This window comes from Branchiostoma lanceolatum, chromosome 16, assembly GCF_035083965.1.
Source record: "Branchiostoma lanceolatum isolate klBraLanc5 chromosome 16, klBraLanc5.hap2, whole genome shotgun sequence".
NCBI lineage: Eukaryota > Metazoa > Chordata > Leptocardii > Amphioxiformes > Branchiostomatidae > Branchiostoma > Branchiostoma lanceolatum.
The window spans coordinates 815,271-833,115 of record NC_089737.1 but is presented as its reverse complement, the minus strand read 5'-3'; positions in this window follow the sequence as shown (position 1 = coordinate 833,115).

Sequence of the window (17,845 nt, the reverse complement as noted above, 5' to 3'; positions counted from 1 at the left end):
ACACACACAGACACATACAGACACACACACACACACACACACACACACACACACACACACACACACACACACACACACACACACAAAGACACAGATACACACAAAACTAGATCTCCATTTTTCATGGAGATAGAAATGGAAAGGGCTCAACTACGTTTCTTGTTTTTCTGCGCCTTTTTTTAAATGATTTTCTTCATTAGTTATGCAAATGACATCCAAATGCATGCTTATTAATGACAACGTGTAATCAACTTATGTATGTCACAAGCTTGATGGCACATCATTTTTCATTACGGCATAGATGCACTTGATTATGCACATGAGGGGCTAACTGCATAATTCGTATCTAGTTATTTTCTGCCTACTCTAGATTACTTACATCACATGTATCTAATTCCTATGAATGAAAATACCGTAGTTATGAAAATTCCTTGTATAGCTAAGTATAATTAATAGATATGCTTCCGATAATTCGCACAATTCGCATCGGATTATGTACGTATCTACTTAAGCCACCAACATGAGCTGTCCATGAAAATAGCTCACAATAATCAATTCCTTTTTTCTGACGTTATTCTCCTTCAAATTTTTCTCCTGCAATTCCTAGTTTGAAATTTTGCTAAACATCTCTAAAACTAGAGTTCGATGACCTCCTACCTTCGCCAAATGATGATTGACCTATTATGAAAGATAAGTTGACCAAAATATAAGACGGTTAACTCAGCTTTTCTTCATGTTGTTAGATACTGCTTTCTTTCAGAGGCAACGTACCCATGAACACTATTCACCATAACTCCAGCTACAACAGCATTTCTATTTCGTGTTGCTCAATGCTGCTGGTGGAGATGTCTAAAATACAATACATATGGAGTGAAGCTCCAACTTACATGTAGCTCCTGCTTCCACCAAGTTGTATACGGGTTCTTGCTATCCCTTTGTGTTTTCATCACTGTAGCCCCTCTGGGTACACGCCCTGTGTCAACTGACAGGTATTGGGTGTGTTTTCACCACTATGGCTGGATTTAGACATGCATTTCCAAGCACACTCGGAGAACACTCAGCCGAAGTCCGACTCAAGTGCGGGTTGTTTACATACAGGGCCGCGGAGTGACTTGGGATGCCCAGCTGCGCTCGCGGTGTGACGACGGCAGTATTGTCTCGCTGTGAACCATGACCACAGAGTGCCAACAATTATGAATAGATACCGAACAATTATGGCATAAAGAGTAAGAAACAAGTTTGCGCCAAGTGCTTTCACTGATTTTCATATGACCCCTGACCTGAGCATTGCATAACACACCGAGAGTCGACTCTGAGTCGACTCCGTGGATTTGCATACAAGTAAACGCGACTTGAGGCCGACTTGAGCATGGTGTCGAGGTTACTCAAATCGATTCTGGAAGAAGGGGACTTGAGTATCCTACAAGTGTGCTAGGAAAATGGATGTGTAAACTGGGCCTATCGGTAGGGCCCCTGGGGGACAGACCATCCAAGCATGCATGGAAATATTTGTCCGACTGTGCCAACTGACAGGTATCAGGTACCACTTGTAAGAGAGATTTATCATGCAATATAACGGATTTATAAAATTCCTCATTAATCATGCACATAAGGTGCCCAAAATCTACTCATTTTGACATGTCATACATACATACCGACATATCAAACATAAAGACAATCCAACCAGGCATTCTCGAGTTATTGTGTTCAATAACAGACAAGCAAACCCACGATCGGCAAAACATATCATTAATCTTCTTGGCGAATAAGGAAAACAAACTCATCTCCGTCCGCGAGAGTCCTATCATAGAATTTGACAGATGTATAAACTTTCCTCATTAATTATGCAAGTTAGATACTGATTTGCACAATAAGTGTCTAATCATGTAAATCATCACTCTAGCTATCTACTTACCAAAAATCATGACATCTATCAAGCCCTTCTTGAGTTATTCCCTTTCACAGTCTGAATCAAAACCTGCTCTTGCAGTTCCAGAAAAAGCCGCTAGGGGGCCCAGACCCATACCACTTACTCTCTGTCCAAAGAGCTATCTGCCACTTAAAAATCAGTTCCATAGAATGTCCAGAACACGAGATATAAAACAGGAAGTTCCGCTGCAGTACCGTTAGAAGCCGCTAGGGAGCCCAAAATCTAATCGTTTTCAGGTCTCATCAAAACCTACCAACAGACCAAATACCAAGACAATCCATCCAGGCATTCTCGAGTTATGCTGGTCTTCCACACACATACACACATACACAAATACATACACACAAACGCCACCCTATGGATAACCTTCTCGGCGAAGGTAAAATCCTCATATCTCATAGCTCATAACCTCATGAGATATTTTAATTAACCAAATGACTAGATATCGTTTGTGTAATCTATGCTTGGCCATGTACACCTTTTAACTGACTTACACAGGTTACAATGTCAACAGTCCGATCATTTACCACTTAGAAGAATTATGGCACTTTTGAATTTCCTCCTTCAATAAACTGCATGTTACATGTATATGAGTCCTATAATGGAAACACTGCAAATATGGATTTTCCTCATTGATTATGCAAATTTTACACCAATTCGCATAATTTTTACATCATTATGTACATACCTGCATACTAAATATCATGGAAATCTGTCGTTTCTTTGTTCAGTTAAACAAGAAGATTTTGACAAAAAAGCCCCTGCAGTTCCAGAGCAAGCGGCAAGGGGGCCCAAACCTATACCACTCTTTTCTTACATCGCAAGCTATCTGCCAAAAAAAATATCCATAGCTTGTCCAATTCAAAAGATGCAAAAAACTGAATTTCTGCTGCAGTACCAAGGTCACATACCAGGGGGGGCAAAATTGACTTTGGCGTTCGTCTACCCAACACCTCCCCACATACTAAATATCATCATAATCCATCCATCTTGAGTTATGCTGACTACGATAGTCCGCAAATACAAACAGACACGCAGACACACAGACACACCCAAAACTATATCTCAATTTTTAATATATATGCATGACAATGAAAATACCAAAACATCATACATATCATCACAGAAATCGGCTGGCTTCCTGATGTCTTTCTGTATCGGTTCGTTCTTTGATGTGTTATATGTGTTTCAGCGGTTAAAGTCACTGAATGGTGCAGCGTTGGTCCCGTATTTTTTGTCCTAGTTTTTCATTTGCCCGGTTCTGCTCCTTATTGAACTACTGTCTTTGTTTCGTCGTGAACGAGCAAACAGAAATGTCCCCAGATGGCTGTTCCCCCCAGCCCATGTCCGTGTTGTGGGGGCCGGGGGCGAGGACTGCCACGCAGCATTTAATTGCCGTTGCATGGTGGGATGTACACGGTCGTCGGTACAATCGCGGATCATTTGCATGCGGCGCTCTCAAATTGGCAGATTCCACGCCAACACAATAGCAATGCTGAAAGAATTTAAGATCACAAACCGCCCACTGTATTACAATAACTATAATATGTCCTTATATTTCAATCGATTTCATTTCAAGTTGCTTCATATTTCGTTCCATTTCGTTCCCATTTCTGTCCACTTCGTTCCATATCGTTTCATTTACTTTAATTTCTTTCCATTTCATACTTTCTGTACACCCGAGTGAAAGTAGTTCAAATTTTATTTGGATAAGGAAAAGAAAAAGATGCTACCGAGGAGTCAAAGAATTGACTTTTTGTTGCATACTATGTACTGACAATGCAAACTGAAAATGTACGGCACATGTTTACAGGTGCCACGTTTAATAATGAATTGACAGGAGGACTCAGGCTGGCTAGTAGCCCCGCATGTTTAAGGGACCTCCGTCTATCTGAAACTGAAAAATGGTCTAAAACCATTGGTCCAAACCCGCAAGTAGATCAAATCATGGTCACTACCAGGGTGGGCTACGGACAATCTGTCTACGACCTCAAAGTCACTCTACGAAAATCGCTGAACCGGAAGTTGCAAACATTGGCCGATCTCTTGATATCCCAGCGGTCTTTTTTCTTTCTGAAATGTTCTTTAAGGGCTCGATGACAAGCAAAAATAGCTGAAAATCAGACTCCGGTAACAAGCATATTTTTGCTACTTGACTAGCCTTTAATCAACCAAGATATCAAGCATACAATGGCAATGTTTTGGAAGAGTCGTGCGATTACTGTATGAAAACCTTATATATAGTCATAGGATTAACAGTTTCAGACACCACAGAAAAAAAACAGCCTTGGGTCTCAAGATTCATATTCCCGCAGCTATTTGAAAACCTTTCCCCGGGTCCCGCTAATCCGCACGAAAGCAAGACTTCCATGTGTGTTGGCTGTGCAGACCTTCGTTAAGAAGGAATATGTTTTCGAGTGCGTGGGCGTGTGGGTATGTCTTCGTGAGACCTCAAAATTAATGGATTTTGGGCTCTCTAGAGGCTTGTTATGGTACTGCAGCAAGTTTTCTGTTTTGACATCTCGTGTTCTGACAAACTATGGTTTTTGAGTGGTAGACAGATTTTTGGTGGGAGAGTATACTAAAGTCGTGTAGGTGTGGGCGTTTTGTAGCTGCAGAGGAAAATTTTGTTTCAGACTTAGAGACTAACTGAATAATGGTTTAACGGATTGTCATGGTTTTTGTTTGTGGATTGCTTAAGTGATTACATACATAATAATATGCTAATTAGGCAAATCAGGAGTAAATTTGAATTATCATTAGGAAATTGTAGAAATCTTGCTACATTCAATGGTAGGCCTCTCAGACATGTGACATATGTAGCTGAGTTGGAGATGTATATCGACAGATTTCATTTGTGCAAATAAAGACCTAAATTGCATTATTCAGGAGAAATCACAATGTAGTGTAAATGATAGGAATTTCGTTCTTGCGGCATTTCGATTTTCAATGTGGACAATAATAGAAATACATTGTGCAAATGATGGCCTTATTTGCATAATTCATGAGAAAATGCTACAATAGCTTCATTTGGTAAGATAAGAATAGGCTGTTATATATTTGGAAATGTATTGATACTCCACTGTGCTCGTTTTGCCACGAAGAGGATGAATCATACATCTATGTCTTTTGGGAATGTCCAAATTTAACCCTCTTTTGGGACAAAATCAAAATCTGGTATTACCGTAAAACAACTAGATACTTACTGTTAAACGGATTTAATGTTATTTTTGGAAACTTGTACCTTGGAATTCCCCCTATTGAAAATCTAGTAATATTACTAGCTAAGATTTATATATATAGATGTAGAAAATTTGGTGCCTTGAATTTTGATTCTTTTCTCAATTTCGTCCATTTCTTTTATAAGTTAGAGTATCATATAGCCATGAAGAAAGGCAAACTGGATAAGCACCTGGGGAAGTGGGGCACTTTATGCAGTTAAATATCTTGTATATGTATTCTTCTTTCATTTTAACTTAGGTTATTACTATTAATGCTGGAAATTCGTTGATTTCTGTTGCACTACATTTTAATTTCTGTTGGGTAAAGTTTATGTTATCATTATTGTTAATTTATGTTTACATTATTGTGAATTTATGTTACCATTATTGGTATCATTATTGTTTATTTGTATTGATAACTACACCTTTGTTATTGTTTCTTTTTATGATTTCATATCTGTACACGATCAGTTTTTGCTGGATGGTTTCCTTATTATGTTTTGTTATGTTATTATGAAAACCAATAAAAAAAAATAAAAAAAATAAAAAAAGATAAGACTTTCATACTTCGAATAACTTGGTAGAGAAGATGCTCAAGTTCAACTGGTATAATTGATGCAAATGAATACTTCATTTCCACGATTACTCATCTGCATATTTAATTGGAAACTTTTATCTCGAAAAGTTCAACATCATTTAGCGAAGGCATGCGGTCAAGGAACTATAGTTTTATTTGTTTCGTCAAAACAGTGGCCCAGCTTCTGCTACATTTCGATCAACAACAAATCTATATAGTAACATGAAATGTGCAATCTTGGCCCAATTCAGCGGGTAAATCTGCACCAAGGTTGTTGTACAGCCAGCTCGGGGAGGGGCCGAACACTTCTGGGTATTTACATGTCGCGGTCGCTTTACACCGGATAGATTTGGCTATCGCAAATGACAGATGGAATAGCACACCGTTTTTGAAAAGTAAGCTCTATGGCCTGTGGGGAAGACGAGGTGCATACCGGATGCGCTCTATTTTTTATATTAGTTTGCTCCGTAATATCATATAAACTACGCACAAAAAGTGCGGAAACTTAACTTTGGTCGATCATATTACCGTTATTTTATTACCGATTTCAATGTATTACATATCATTTAAAAGCTTTTTTGATTTCCTTTCCCATGATACCAAACTTATTGTGATTGCGAGTTCATGAAACGAGCATCAGGCCTGCTAAAGTGAGTGGGTCGAAGAAATAAAGTGCCCAGATTACCTTACTATAGTCAAACATGCTATTTCGTGCATATTCTTCTGTTGATATTGACTTCTGTACGAGGGTATTGTGAAAAATCAACAAGAATAAACAAGACATATTCATGAAAGCTAAGTTTATTCTTTATCAAAACCAACTATCTGTGTCTTAGTAACGAGTTAGCAAGGAGTCTTAGTAACGGGTGGCCAAGCCACGCGCTCACTACAGCACGGCACCTACTCCTCATACTCGTCACCAGTCGCGCAATGCGATGCTGTGGGATAGCGTCCCATTGCTCCAGTCGTCCTAGGTCAGCCAGCGTTGTTCTCTCGGTCACTCTTGCACGGACAGCCCGCCCAAGCTGATCCCATAGATGTTCGATGGGGTCTAGGTCCGGACTCTTAGAGGGCCACTCCATCCTCTCTACACCTGCATGCTGGAGATGGTCGGCGATGATCCCTCAGGTATGGGCGGGCGTTATCATCTTGCAGCAAGGCATTCGGCCCCATGTTATGGAGGAAAGGGATGGCCACCGGATCAAGCACTGTGTCACGATATCTTTCTGCATTGAGGGTTCCTGGTACAATGACAACTCTTGTCTTGCCCCTGGAGGTAATGCCTCCCCATACCATGACGCTGCCAACACCAAATGCTGTCGTGTAAACAATTGGATCGATGTGCTAAAAATAACCTTGGATGTTCTGTGTGCTAGAAATAACCTTGGATGGTCTGTGTTCTAGAAATAACCTTAGAACCTGGGGAAACAATATAGTGAATCATCATCCGCGCCCATACCAATAGGATGTCACAGCGCGCCTATGACACCAACAGGAAATTTTGGGCACTTTTTCTCTGTGACCCACTCACGTTATTAGTCCTGGTACTTGTTCCGTGGGTTTTCAATCACAATAAGTTTGGTATCATAGAAAAGGGAATTACACAAGCTTTATAATGATATATAATGCATTAAAATCGGTTAAAAAACAACGGAGATATGATCAACCAAAGTTAAGTTTCCGAACTTTTTGTGCGTAGTATATTTTATCCCTGAGGCATCGCCAAAACTTCCACAAGTTGTGTTTAGATCATTGTGGGTTGGAATTTAGCAGATTGTGACGTTTGTTTTGACAAGTTCTCTTTCGATTCCCTTGATTGCTTTTGACCCCATCTTTTAAATGTAATTTCTACTACAAAGATGTCTGGAAGACTGACTGCAGGATTGAATAGATTTTGATCAGAAAGTTAACATATTCATCGTGCAGGTTCGCCATGACATTGCTTGATATTATGGTGAAGACAGTCGAGCCATTTCTGAAGACAAAACGTCACTCGGGCGTCAGGGCTTCATATTGATGTAGTTTGTTCCATTTAGAGCTAATTTGTACAATCTTGCCATCATGCTTTCTCTACAATTACTCTTCTGCTCCTTTTTAAGATGTAGGTGGCTTATTCCGAGTCACATATGCACGGCATACAGGACGTTGTAACCTCACCGGATACGTGTATTGTGGCCCGGCTGATATGCATGCATACGTCACAGTAGATATTTCTGATTCAAGACAACCGGCGATTGTCCTACGACAAATTGCGATCGCCACCTGTTCTAGGACAAACTAGGACAAAACACCAACCGTACTAGGAGAAATTCAGATTAGATCAAAATGTTTTGGAAATATTATGAGTCATTGCACAACTTACCTTTCAATCAGTTTTAGCATACCACCTACATTCACAATTACTAACTATTTCAGGTGAATTAGATCGTATAGACCGATCCCAAAGCCACGCCCCTTGTTCTATTTCGAACACCTCCGTCAAAAACAGGGCTTGACGGACAAAAAATGGCCGCCACGGCCAGGTTGAAAATAATGTCGACTGACTTTCGTTAAGTTTTTTCGCCCTAAATCACTTTCAAAGCGGGTCAAAGAAAACTGGGCTGCATTCTTTGTTGAAGTCTGTATCCATCGAGTAGAGTTGTTTGAGGGGGGGGGGGGGCACGTAATTGCAGTGAGAGCCTACTGTTTTCGGTCAATGCTAAAGCAGTAGGTGTTGCATAACATTACCATGTTGGTGGGAATCAGCTCCCGATTTTTGACAAACAGCCGATGCATGTGTAAAACAGGGTACATATATCTGTAACAGGGTTCCCACTGTTCTGATTGCATGCACAAAAGCTGCATGATCTTCAATAAATAAGAATTTAAATGCGTTTATTTTACTTCCCTGTTCACCGGTAAATTAATCACTATCACACACCAGTACGGAAGAGGCGAAACTATACGCTAGCGGGCGCTGAAGTAGCTGCCAATGTGGTACAAGCCCCCTCCCATTGAGTGCCCGAGCTAGTGTCTTCTTCCATTCGTTTGTGTCCTGAGCATACATGGAACCATTACAGTGAAAAACCTGTCTCAGATATACGTAATCTACTTTACACAAGCCATGTCTGTCCTACTAGCGCTGTTTTTGACGGAGGTGTTCTAAATCGAACTGGGGGTTCTTAGAGGGTTCCATACGTTCGATCTGGTGTTCGACAGGATCGGTCTATTCTATAACGGATATTATGTATGTTTTCTTATGAAGTAATTCCTGATAATGTAGTGACAATAATCTAATTATGTGTGAAAGATGTCAATTTGGAGAAGAAAGTTATCAAACAGTTTTTAAAGTAGCTGTTGTTCCTTTCTTAAGTTGAAAAGAGTGATATGAACTTGTCCAAGCACACAAAATATCACGATAAAACGGCCGTTCCACACGGCTCCGTTGCAAAAGAAGCTTTGTTCCAGCGAACGATTATGGTAGTTCAAATCCTCCCATGCCGAGGTCAGTCTTCTTTATTCTGGGTGGAAAGTTTTGAAGTCGTCGTCTCGAATACAAAGTTATTGAAGCTTTTCAGGAAGTGTTCTGAATACGTTAGTCTGCCAAGTCTGCATTTCTGGCGGTAATACTGATGTTGCATCTAGCATATATCCCTAAATACCCCGTTTTGGAAAGAAAACGGTTTCATGCGGATTAAGGTGAAGTAGCGTAGCCATTCTCATTAATTTCTTATACCAGCGCCTGGTCAGGTGGCATGAGCTTTAAATTCAATATGGCGGCCTCAGGACTTCCATTTGTTCCTACGATATCTCGGGTTTAAACAATTGAAGGTTTTATCCCATCCTGCTAAACACCTCAAACAGTACTGATGCTGTTTTCTTAAGTGACACATCGGCAGACCAGCCAGCAGGGCGGGACTGGTGTCAGCGAGGCGCCGGTCCAGCAAATTAGTAAGGATTGTAGGTAATCCGTAAAACTAGTATGAATTCCGTAAAACTCGTAAAATTTGTTTAAATCGTAACTGTTATGTTTGTTAGTAGTAGATGGTATGAATTCCGTCATATTCGTATGTATTCCGTGTTGACAGCCAGTGTATTCCATATGGGTCGTATTGGTTTGTTGGTTTATTGGTATGGATACGCAGACAGACATCACTGTTCCCTTTGAACTGGTACATTGTATTGACGCCGTACCTCACAAGGTATTAATCTGGGTTCGGATCGGGAGTGTCCGCAAATGCCCGTAATGCAGCCGGCACGCTATGCCGAGAGTTCTATGCAGTTTTCTTTTCCTTCCGCGACAGAAAGTAGTCCGTTCCATCACTCCGGGCGCCAACACCCCTTACAAGAAAGCTTGTTGCGGAATTAAATCACCGTATATCATTTTGATTGGAAGTTAATTACACTATTTCAGCTTTGTTTTCTACTCCTATAGATTTCTAAACCGATATTTTATTACTTTCTTGTCAGCAATACGACCCGACATTAGGTTATTCTCGTGTATTTTCTCCCCTTATTTTTATCCAGTTGTAGACTTCAAACCAACAGGAAATGTAGTGCGTGAAAAAGAGCAAACTTTCTAGTTTCTGATGGTATATGACTTGTGATAGATTTCGAGGGCGTAATGCATTTCCCCCGAAATCGGACATGGTCATGTCATAGAACGCGCCCGGTTCGACCTTTTTTGTAATTATCTACTATGGACAGATCATCGTTCCACAAGTCTTAAATTTATGACAAGAATTATGTTTTAGGGGGTCCCCCGTTTATGAATTCCGAGTTTTAAGTCAATATACCAGCCCAAAGTCACATAAATCTAAGTTCAAAATTTCTGATTAAGTACCATACCGAACCGCGCGGCGTTTTGAGCCAGTTGTACGTTCCATGAACCCCGGGCTTCGGGACTACCTACAACAAAGCTTGTTGCTTGAATTTACAACTATGTATATTCAATATTTCATCGCATCTATGATTTTTCAGTTTTCTATTTCACTAATATAGAGTTTTTGAACCGTTTTTTTACCTGTACCCTTCAGATGGTATGACCTGACATCAGTTGATTTTAGAGCAAATCCCCCTCGAGTTTTTACGCTATTTCCGATTTTAAAACAAAAAGAAATGTACTGCGTAGAATAAATCAAAATCTGTACTTTTAGGTGGTATATAATTTATTATCAATTTCGAGTGCGAAATGGGCTTCCTCCTAAATCGCGCGATGCTATTTATCAGAGGCGTCGTTTTGATTCTAAAAAAGAACGCGTCAGCCCCGGCGCCCATGCCCGTTCCAGAGCGCTCGCGTCAGACCCTCACCGCTATGTTTATGTACCATTAACCTTAACACTAAGATAGCCTTTGCGAACTCAGCCCGTCTTCACGCATTAAGTTGCTGTAGGCTTCCTTTGACAATACTGGACAGGCATCTCGGTACCGCAACTTTTGCCAAAAGTCGACTGCACTCATATCAACTACACCGACGCCTTGCAACATTTTTGCTATAAAACAGTTGAGAAGGTGACCTCAGTAGAAATGAAATTACAAACCCGTCCAAATTTCAAACCAACAAGATTTTTAGAAGAGTTAAACTAGAAGATTGAAAGATTCTGACGTACTGGTCACTGAAAATAAAATCGAGGGCGTAATGCAATTCCCCCGAAATTCAAATTTGTCAAAAATGTAGCTCAGTACGGCACTGACATGTTCATGATTTCACTATATAACGGATATGAGCACGAACCTAACTAGAATCGTTGTAAAATCCCTAGAAAATGAATGAAATCGAGGCCACATGGTATTCCTGTCTGGTAAACATAACGCAACATTCATAAAAAGGCCGCCAGACAGGCTCCACGGGGCTGTCAAAGTCGGATGAAATTTCATCTCGCTGCTCTGCAGCAAGAGATTCCTTAGCAACGCGTTGCTTAAGCCCCCGTCACAAATCAAGAATTTAGCTCGGCCGACTTGTCGGCGAGCTCCAAATGGCGATTTTCGGGCGAAGTACGACCGACGTCCTGTCGATTCTACGGGCTTCGGGCGAATTTTCGGAGCTCGGCCGACGTTCGCGGGGCACTGGAAGCTGCGCTTAAATTCAGCGAGGCCTCGGCGACGATTTCTGAACTCGCACAGCTCGTCAACAGTTTGCCCGTAGCTCGCCCGAGCAACGCCAAGCGCTCGGCCAATATTCGGGCGGGCATCCGAGGATTTTAGACCCGATTTTTGGTCGGTCGGAGGTCGCCCGAACTCTTCGGCCTCGTGCGAGCCTCGCGCGGGCTTTGTACAATAATCGGACGGCCGTCGTCAGTATTCCGGCCGACTCATGAAAAGGAAGCCGTGCTTCGGGCGAGCGTTGTGCTGGTGTCGATGGGAGCTTGGACGGGCTCCGGACGAACTCCTTCTTGTTTTCAGATAAATGGTAACGACAGCTTGGTTTATAACATAAAATGATTAAAAAATGCTTTAATATTAAGTAATACTAATATCAACTTGTCAAATAATGCTGCCAAACTTTTATAATGAAAGACAATTCAATTGCAAAGTTAAATTTTCATTGAAACAATCTTATCATAAATAAAATGTGGACTCCGAAGACAATACTTCTTGTTTCTTTTTTGCAATTGGTTTGGATGTTTCAATTTATATATTAGTGAACTGGGGCTTGACTTTTGAGGCTTGACTTGACTTCCTGAGTTTTTCCTCCACAAAATGACTAGTTGAAAGTCCACTGAGTCATTATAGATCTATGTTTGTCTGCCGAGGCACGCCCAGGCGTCGGCAGGGCGTCGATAGGCTTATCAACGGTCGGCCGAAGCTCGGGCGGCGTTCGCCCGAGCTTCGGTCGATTTCCGTTTGCTGAAAATGTTTGGATCGGGGTTAAACGACTGATCTGTTGACTTTGTGGCTCCTGCGCTAGTATTCGGATTGGTTTATGACAAAATTCCTGTTTAGGTTATCATTTTCAGTGTGCCCACCCACTTCACTCATGGCCGACAGATTTGCCACAACTCAGAAAGTAAAGTTGGTCCAAATTTGAGCTTGTTACCAGGTCAGTTGATTCTGACTTCGTCCGTGTCCAAGACATGGTACCGTCTTTTGTGGGATTTATGATTATTAGTGCTCGACGGGCGTCGCCCGAGCTCCGTTCAATTTGTGACGGGGCAAGTTTTCAGCGAAAAATACGGTCGACACTCGGGCGAATCTGAAATTCGGCGAGCTTCCGGCGATCTACAAAATCGGCCGATGCTCGCATGAATTGTGACGCCGGCTTAAGGACCGCGGATCGATTCGAACTGCATAGAAAAACTGTTCGATTCTTGTTCTGTTAAGCACATGGCGTGCTGGCTGGTAATGTATGCAGGCGCTAAACTATCAAAAGGGGTGCTATTTTTTGGGCGAACAAATAAGTTAACTAGTGTGTTGGGGTTCGCTTGCAGATTATGCAAACGGCACTGCATGGGTAATGAGGTACTCAGTAGTACTGCAGGTGCAACGGTCCTGAAGACAAGGGTGTGAGACAGATTTCAATGTAAAAGCACGGCTCCTCGAGCCTAATGATTAAGCTTAACTTTCCAGTCAAATCATTAATATTTAAGAGCTTGAAATACTGACGTGTCTAAGTTTTGGAAGTTGTCATTAATCTTACATGAGAACTGCTAGGTAACTGTGGTCAGTCCTTTGTCCTTCAGTAGCGTGACAGCAAATTGTCTGATTCCAACCACTTAACTAGGTCACCTAGGTCTCCCCAATGTATGGTATTCATGTAAGTACTATGTAGGTGGTACGCTGAACCAGATAGATGCAATGTTCCAGATGGTACTGATAAAATGTGTAAAACAAGCTTAATTCCTTATATCCCCTTTGTAGAGCCCAAATTGACATTTTACATTTATTTCAGCACTTAATGACAATTATGCATGGTTTTCACCCAGCCACAGAAAAAAGTGCCGTAACCTACTCCGCAGTGAGACGTCATCACCTGATCTATTATAGCCCCGAACCCGAAAAATCCCCATAAAGAGCCCCCATCCACGGCTCGCGTTATGAGTGGCCCAAATTTACGACGCTTGTTTTTGAATCAGTGGATGTTCTTCTCTCCAGCAAAAGCAAAACCATTCTCCAAAGCCACTGCCCAGGGCAGATAATGCCCCTTAAAAATGACTGAAATTCAAAGAGATGAAAATTCTGTTTTCATTGGTTCTGGTAACCCCCTAGTATACCCTTTTAAGTTCAATTATTCAACTTCAACTTTTGGTAGGTAAAACTAGGGAACCCATACTATACGTAAATATAAAACTTTATCAGAATTACCATGGTAGCCATTGTAATTTTAGTAATTTTCAGCCATAAATTGTTGGATTTTCGATGGTCTCGGAGGGGGGTCCCAGAACTCCATAACGAAAAAAAAGCTGGAGGGTTTTGATTATATGGCTGTTCATAGTTCAACATACCTATCACACATACAAAGTATGAGCCGATTTGGCCGACCCCCATCTCCCCACCTCTGCCTGGTTATGGCCATGCAATAACTCTTAAATCTTTGAAACAGAATAACGCAATAAAGGGATCGCATGGTTTTTGTCTGGAGGTAGCTTAAGTCATGATGACTATGCTCAGATGAAAATTATCTAAATCAGTATCTATTTTGCATAATCAATGTGGACATCTTATAAATCTAATGGATTCCGTGATAGGATTGACGTCAGGATATTCACATCTGTGACTGAGAAAGAGAGGACTATTGGCAGATGTAAAGTATGGAAAGAAAGATCTAATGTGCATAATCGATTAGAAATCATATAATTCCATAGACATTAAATGACTGGAATTTCATACTAACAGCATTTGGAACTTTGGAAGGTCACCATCATTAAACATCAATCATGCAAATCGCGGCATCATTTACATAATTGAGGATATACTGCAATAGGCTTTTTTCTTACTAGACATGGATTTCATATTATGATGATAATCTTATAAATCTAATGCATTCCATGATAGGATTGATTTCATGATATTCACACATGTGACTGAGAAAGTGTGGACCATTGACAGATGTAAATCATGCAAATAAAAATCTGACTTGCATAAACGATTAGCAATCATATCATTCCATAAACCTCAATGACTGGAATTCTATACTTGCAGCATTTGAAAGTTAAGCAAAGGTCGCCATCATAAAACATAAATCATGCATATCGTGGCATTATTTTCATAATTAATGAGGATATGCTGAAATAGTTTTTTTTCTTACTAGATATGAATCTTTTTTTACTAGAGATGAATATTATGAACAATTTGCTTTTTCGGTAAACTGATATGTTATATGAAAATGAGGACCTCTCTTACAGAATAAACTAGAGTTCCACGACCTCATACCTTTGCCAAATGATATTAAAATCACCGACTGATGCAAGTACCAAATTCCCACTATTTACCAATATGGCATTATGTAAGGCTTTCTCATCAATCAATCAAATTAAGCCTTCATTTGCTTAAATGATATTCATAGTATTCCCCTCTTTCCCAGTGACATATGCCACATATTTATTTGAATGTCCTATCAGGGAGTATCGATGATGGTTAGAAGTCCAGGTAATAAGATTAACAATAAAAATTTGCTCAAGCAACTGGATAGATTTTGGAAACGCTGTGGATTTAAATAATTTCATTAGATATACACATTAGCTCCTGGTTTGCATAATTAGTATTTCACTATATCAATCATCAGATTCACTTAAGCTATGTTGAAATACCAAGAATTTCCATAAATGAAAAATTCCTATTATTTACCAGTATAGTTTTACAATTAAAGTATATTCTCATCAATCATTCAAATGAGGTCATTTGCATGATTCAGATTTATCGATATACCTCTCCTTCTCAGTGATAGATGCCACATGTTAAAAAGTGCTTTCATGGAACGCAGCGGATTTTGATATTTCATCAATTATGCAAATTTGTTCCTGTTTGGCATAATCAGCATCTTATTAAGCCAATCATCAGATTCACTATCAAAATTAGCTATCAACATGTCAAACATAATAGATGAAACCAATCGCCCAACTTGTAATGCCAGCCGTTGACCTACTGACCTAGATTCCAGTCACCAGATTAAAGATTATAGACACCAGCTGGGATACTATAGTATATAATGCAGACTTGCCAGAAATTTCCTCAATAATCATGTAAAATATGTCATGATTTTCATAATATGCCTCTCATTATGATAATCATTACCTAAGGTACCTACAGACCAAAAGCAACGAAAATTCATCAATCCCTTCCTGTGTTATCCTCTTCAAAAGGTATAAACAAAAAGTCAAATTGCACTTCTAAGCAAGCCATTAGGGGGCCAAAACGTACATCACTTACTCTCTGTCCAAAGAGCTATCCGCCACTTAAAAAAAAAAAATCATGACCATAGCACTTGCAAATTGGTATCAGTCTTATTCGGAAGTGTTTCATAAAATTTACATCAGACGGACAAACCTGAGCCGTTACTTTTTTGAACTTTCCCAAACACCTGCTGAAAGTTGCAACATTACACACGACCTCGCCTGCCCCCCGAATGTACCGTCTGGGTTCCATCGTTAGAACGTAAGACTTCGAAAGCGATGGCTTCAAATTTTATTTTTTTCAAAAGATTAAGTACCGTGTAATGACAAGCACTCATGATATGTCACTCGAAAAGGTTAAAATCATTTGACGAAGTTGCAAGTTGCAAGAAAGTGGCTTTACTTTGTGCAGTTTCACGTTTGGTGCAATTTTGCAATAAGGTAATCTGGGAGAACAATTGCCCGCGCCCGGTCTCGGTCTGAAACGGGAGTGTCTGCCCGTCTATGTTGAATTCTCTTGCACAGCCCTTGAACGTGGTTTGAAACTGTCATTACAAACGTATAATTAAAATTACCGTAATTGCTATACATTATGCATGCAACCTTTCCGATTGGCATTTCCGCACGTTCTACCACCATTCCGGTGACCGTTACACTGTACTTGACTCACGTGCATCCTGGCTCTCCCCTCAGGATATTGCTATTCCAGACGCACCTGTGTCCGAACGGATAGAAGGGTATGGGCTTGCAATGGGTCCGGTTTGGTTATCAAGGCAGTGATCGTTTCGTATGTCGTGTGCAGATAGTTGGGATAGGTGGTGGGAGGATGTGAGATCAAATAATTTTTCCACATACCGGTTTACAAACTATTGTTTTGTTCATCATGTACCTGTCTGGCTCAAGGATGAAATCCAGATGTGGTGTTAATACAGATCTTTATTGACACAACAAAAGTACAGCGACTCTCGTAAGGTCTACTTGATCTATACATACATACATACATACATACATACATACAAACATACATGCCAACAAACAAAGTTCATACTAATGAGTTTGTTTACATACAATCATATGGAATAGGGCAACATATTGAAATTTAGCGTGTCGTATACTTATACATTACTTGTTCTTATGTCCAAACATTCTTTGATGTATATACCTATTTGAACACAGTAAGGATTGTCTCCTATCAGTATGTAATCAAATCTATCAACAGAATGGAGCGTATTGAATTGACTTGAACAAGTGGAAATAAAGGTGAACAGCTTAGAGCGTTTATCCTCATATCTTGAACAATTCATGATAAAGTGACGTTCGTCTTCAATTTCATTTGGGCAGAATGGACAAAACCTTTGAACACTGGGAATTTTACGATACCTTCCGGTTTCAATGTTCAATTTATGGTATCAGTCTTATTCGGAAGTGTTTCATAAAATTTACATCAGACGGACAAACCTGAGCCGTTACTTTTTTTAACTTTCCCAAACACCTGCTGAAAGTTGCAACATTACACACGACCTCGCCTGCCCCCCGAATGTACCGTCTGGGTTCCATCGTTGGAACGTAAGACTTCGAAAGCGATGGCTTCAAATTTTATTTTTTTCAAAAGATTAAGTACCGTGTAATGACAAGCACTCATGATATGTCACTCGAAAAGGTTAAAATCATTTGACGAAGTTGCAAGTTGCAAGAAAGTGGCTTTACTTTGTGCAGTTTCACGTTTGGTGCAATTTTGCAATAAGGTAATCTGGGAGAACAATTGCCCGCGCCCGGTCTCGGTCTGAAACGGGAGTGTCTGCCCGTCTAT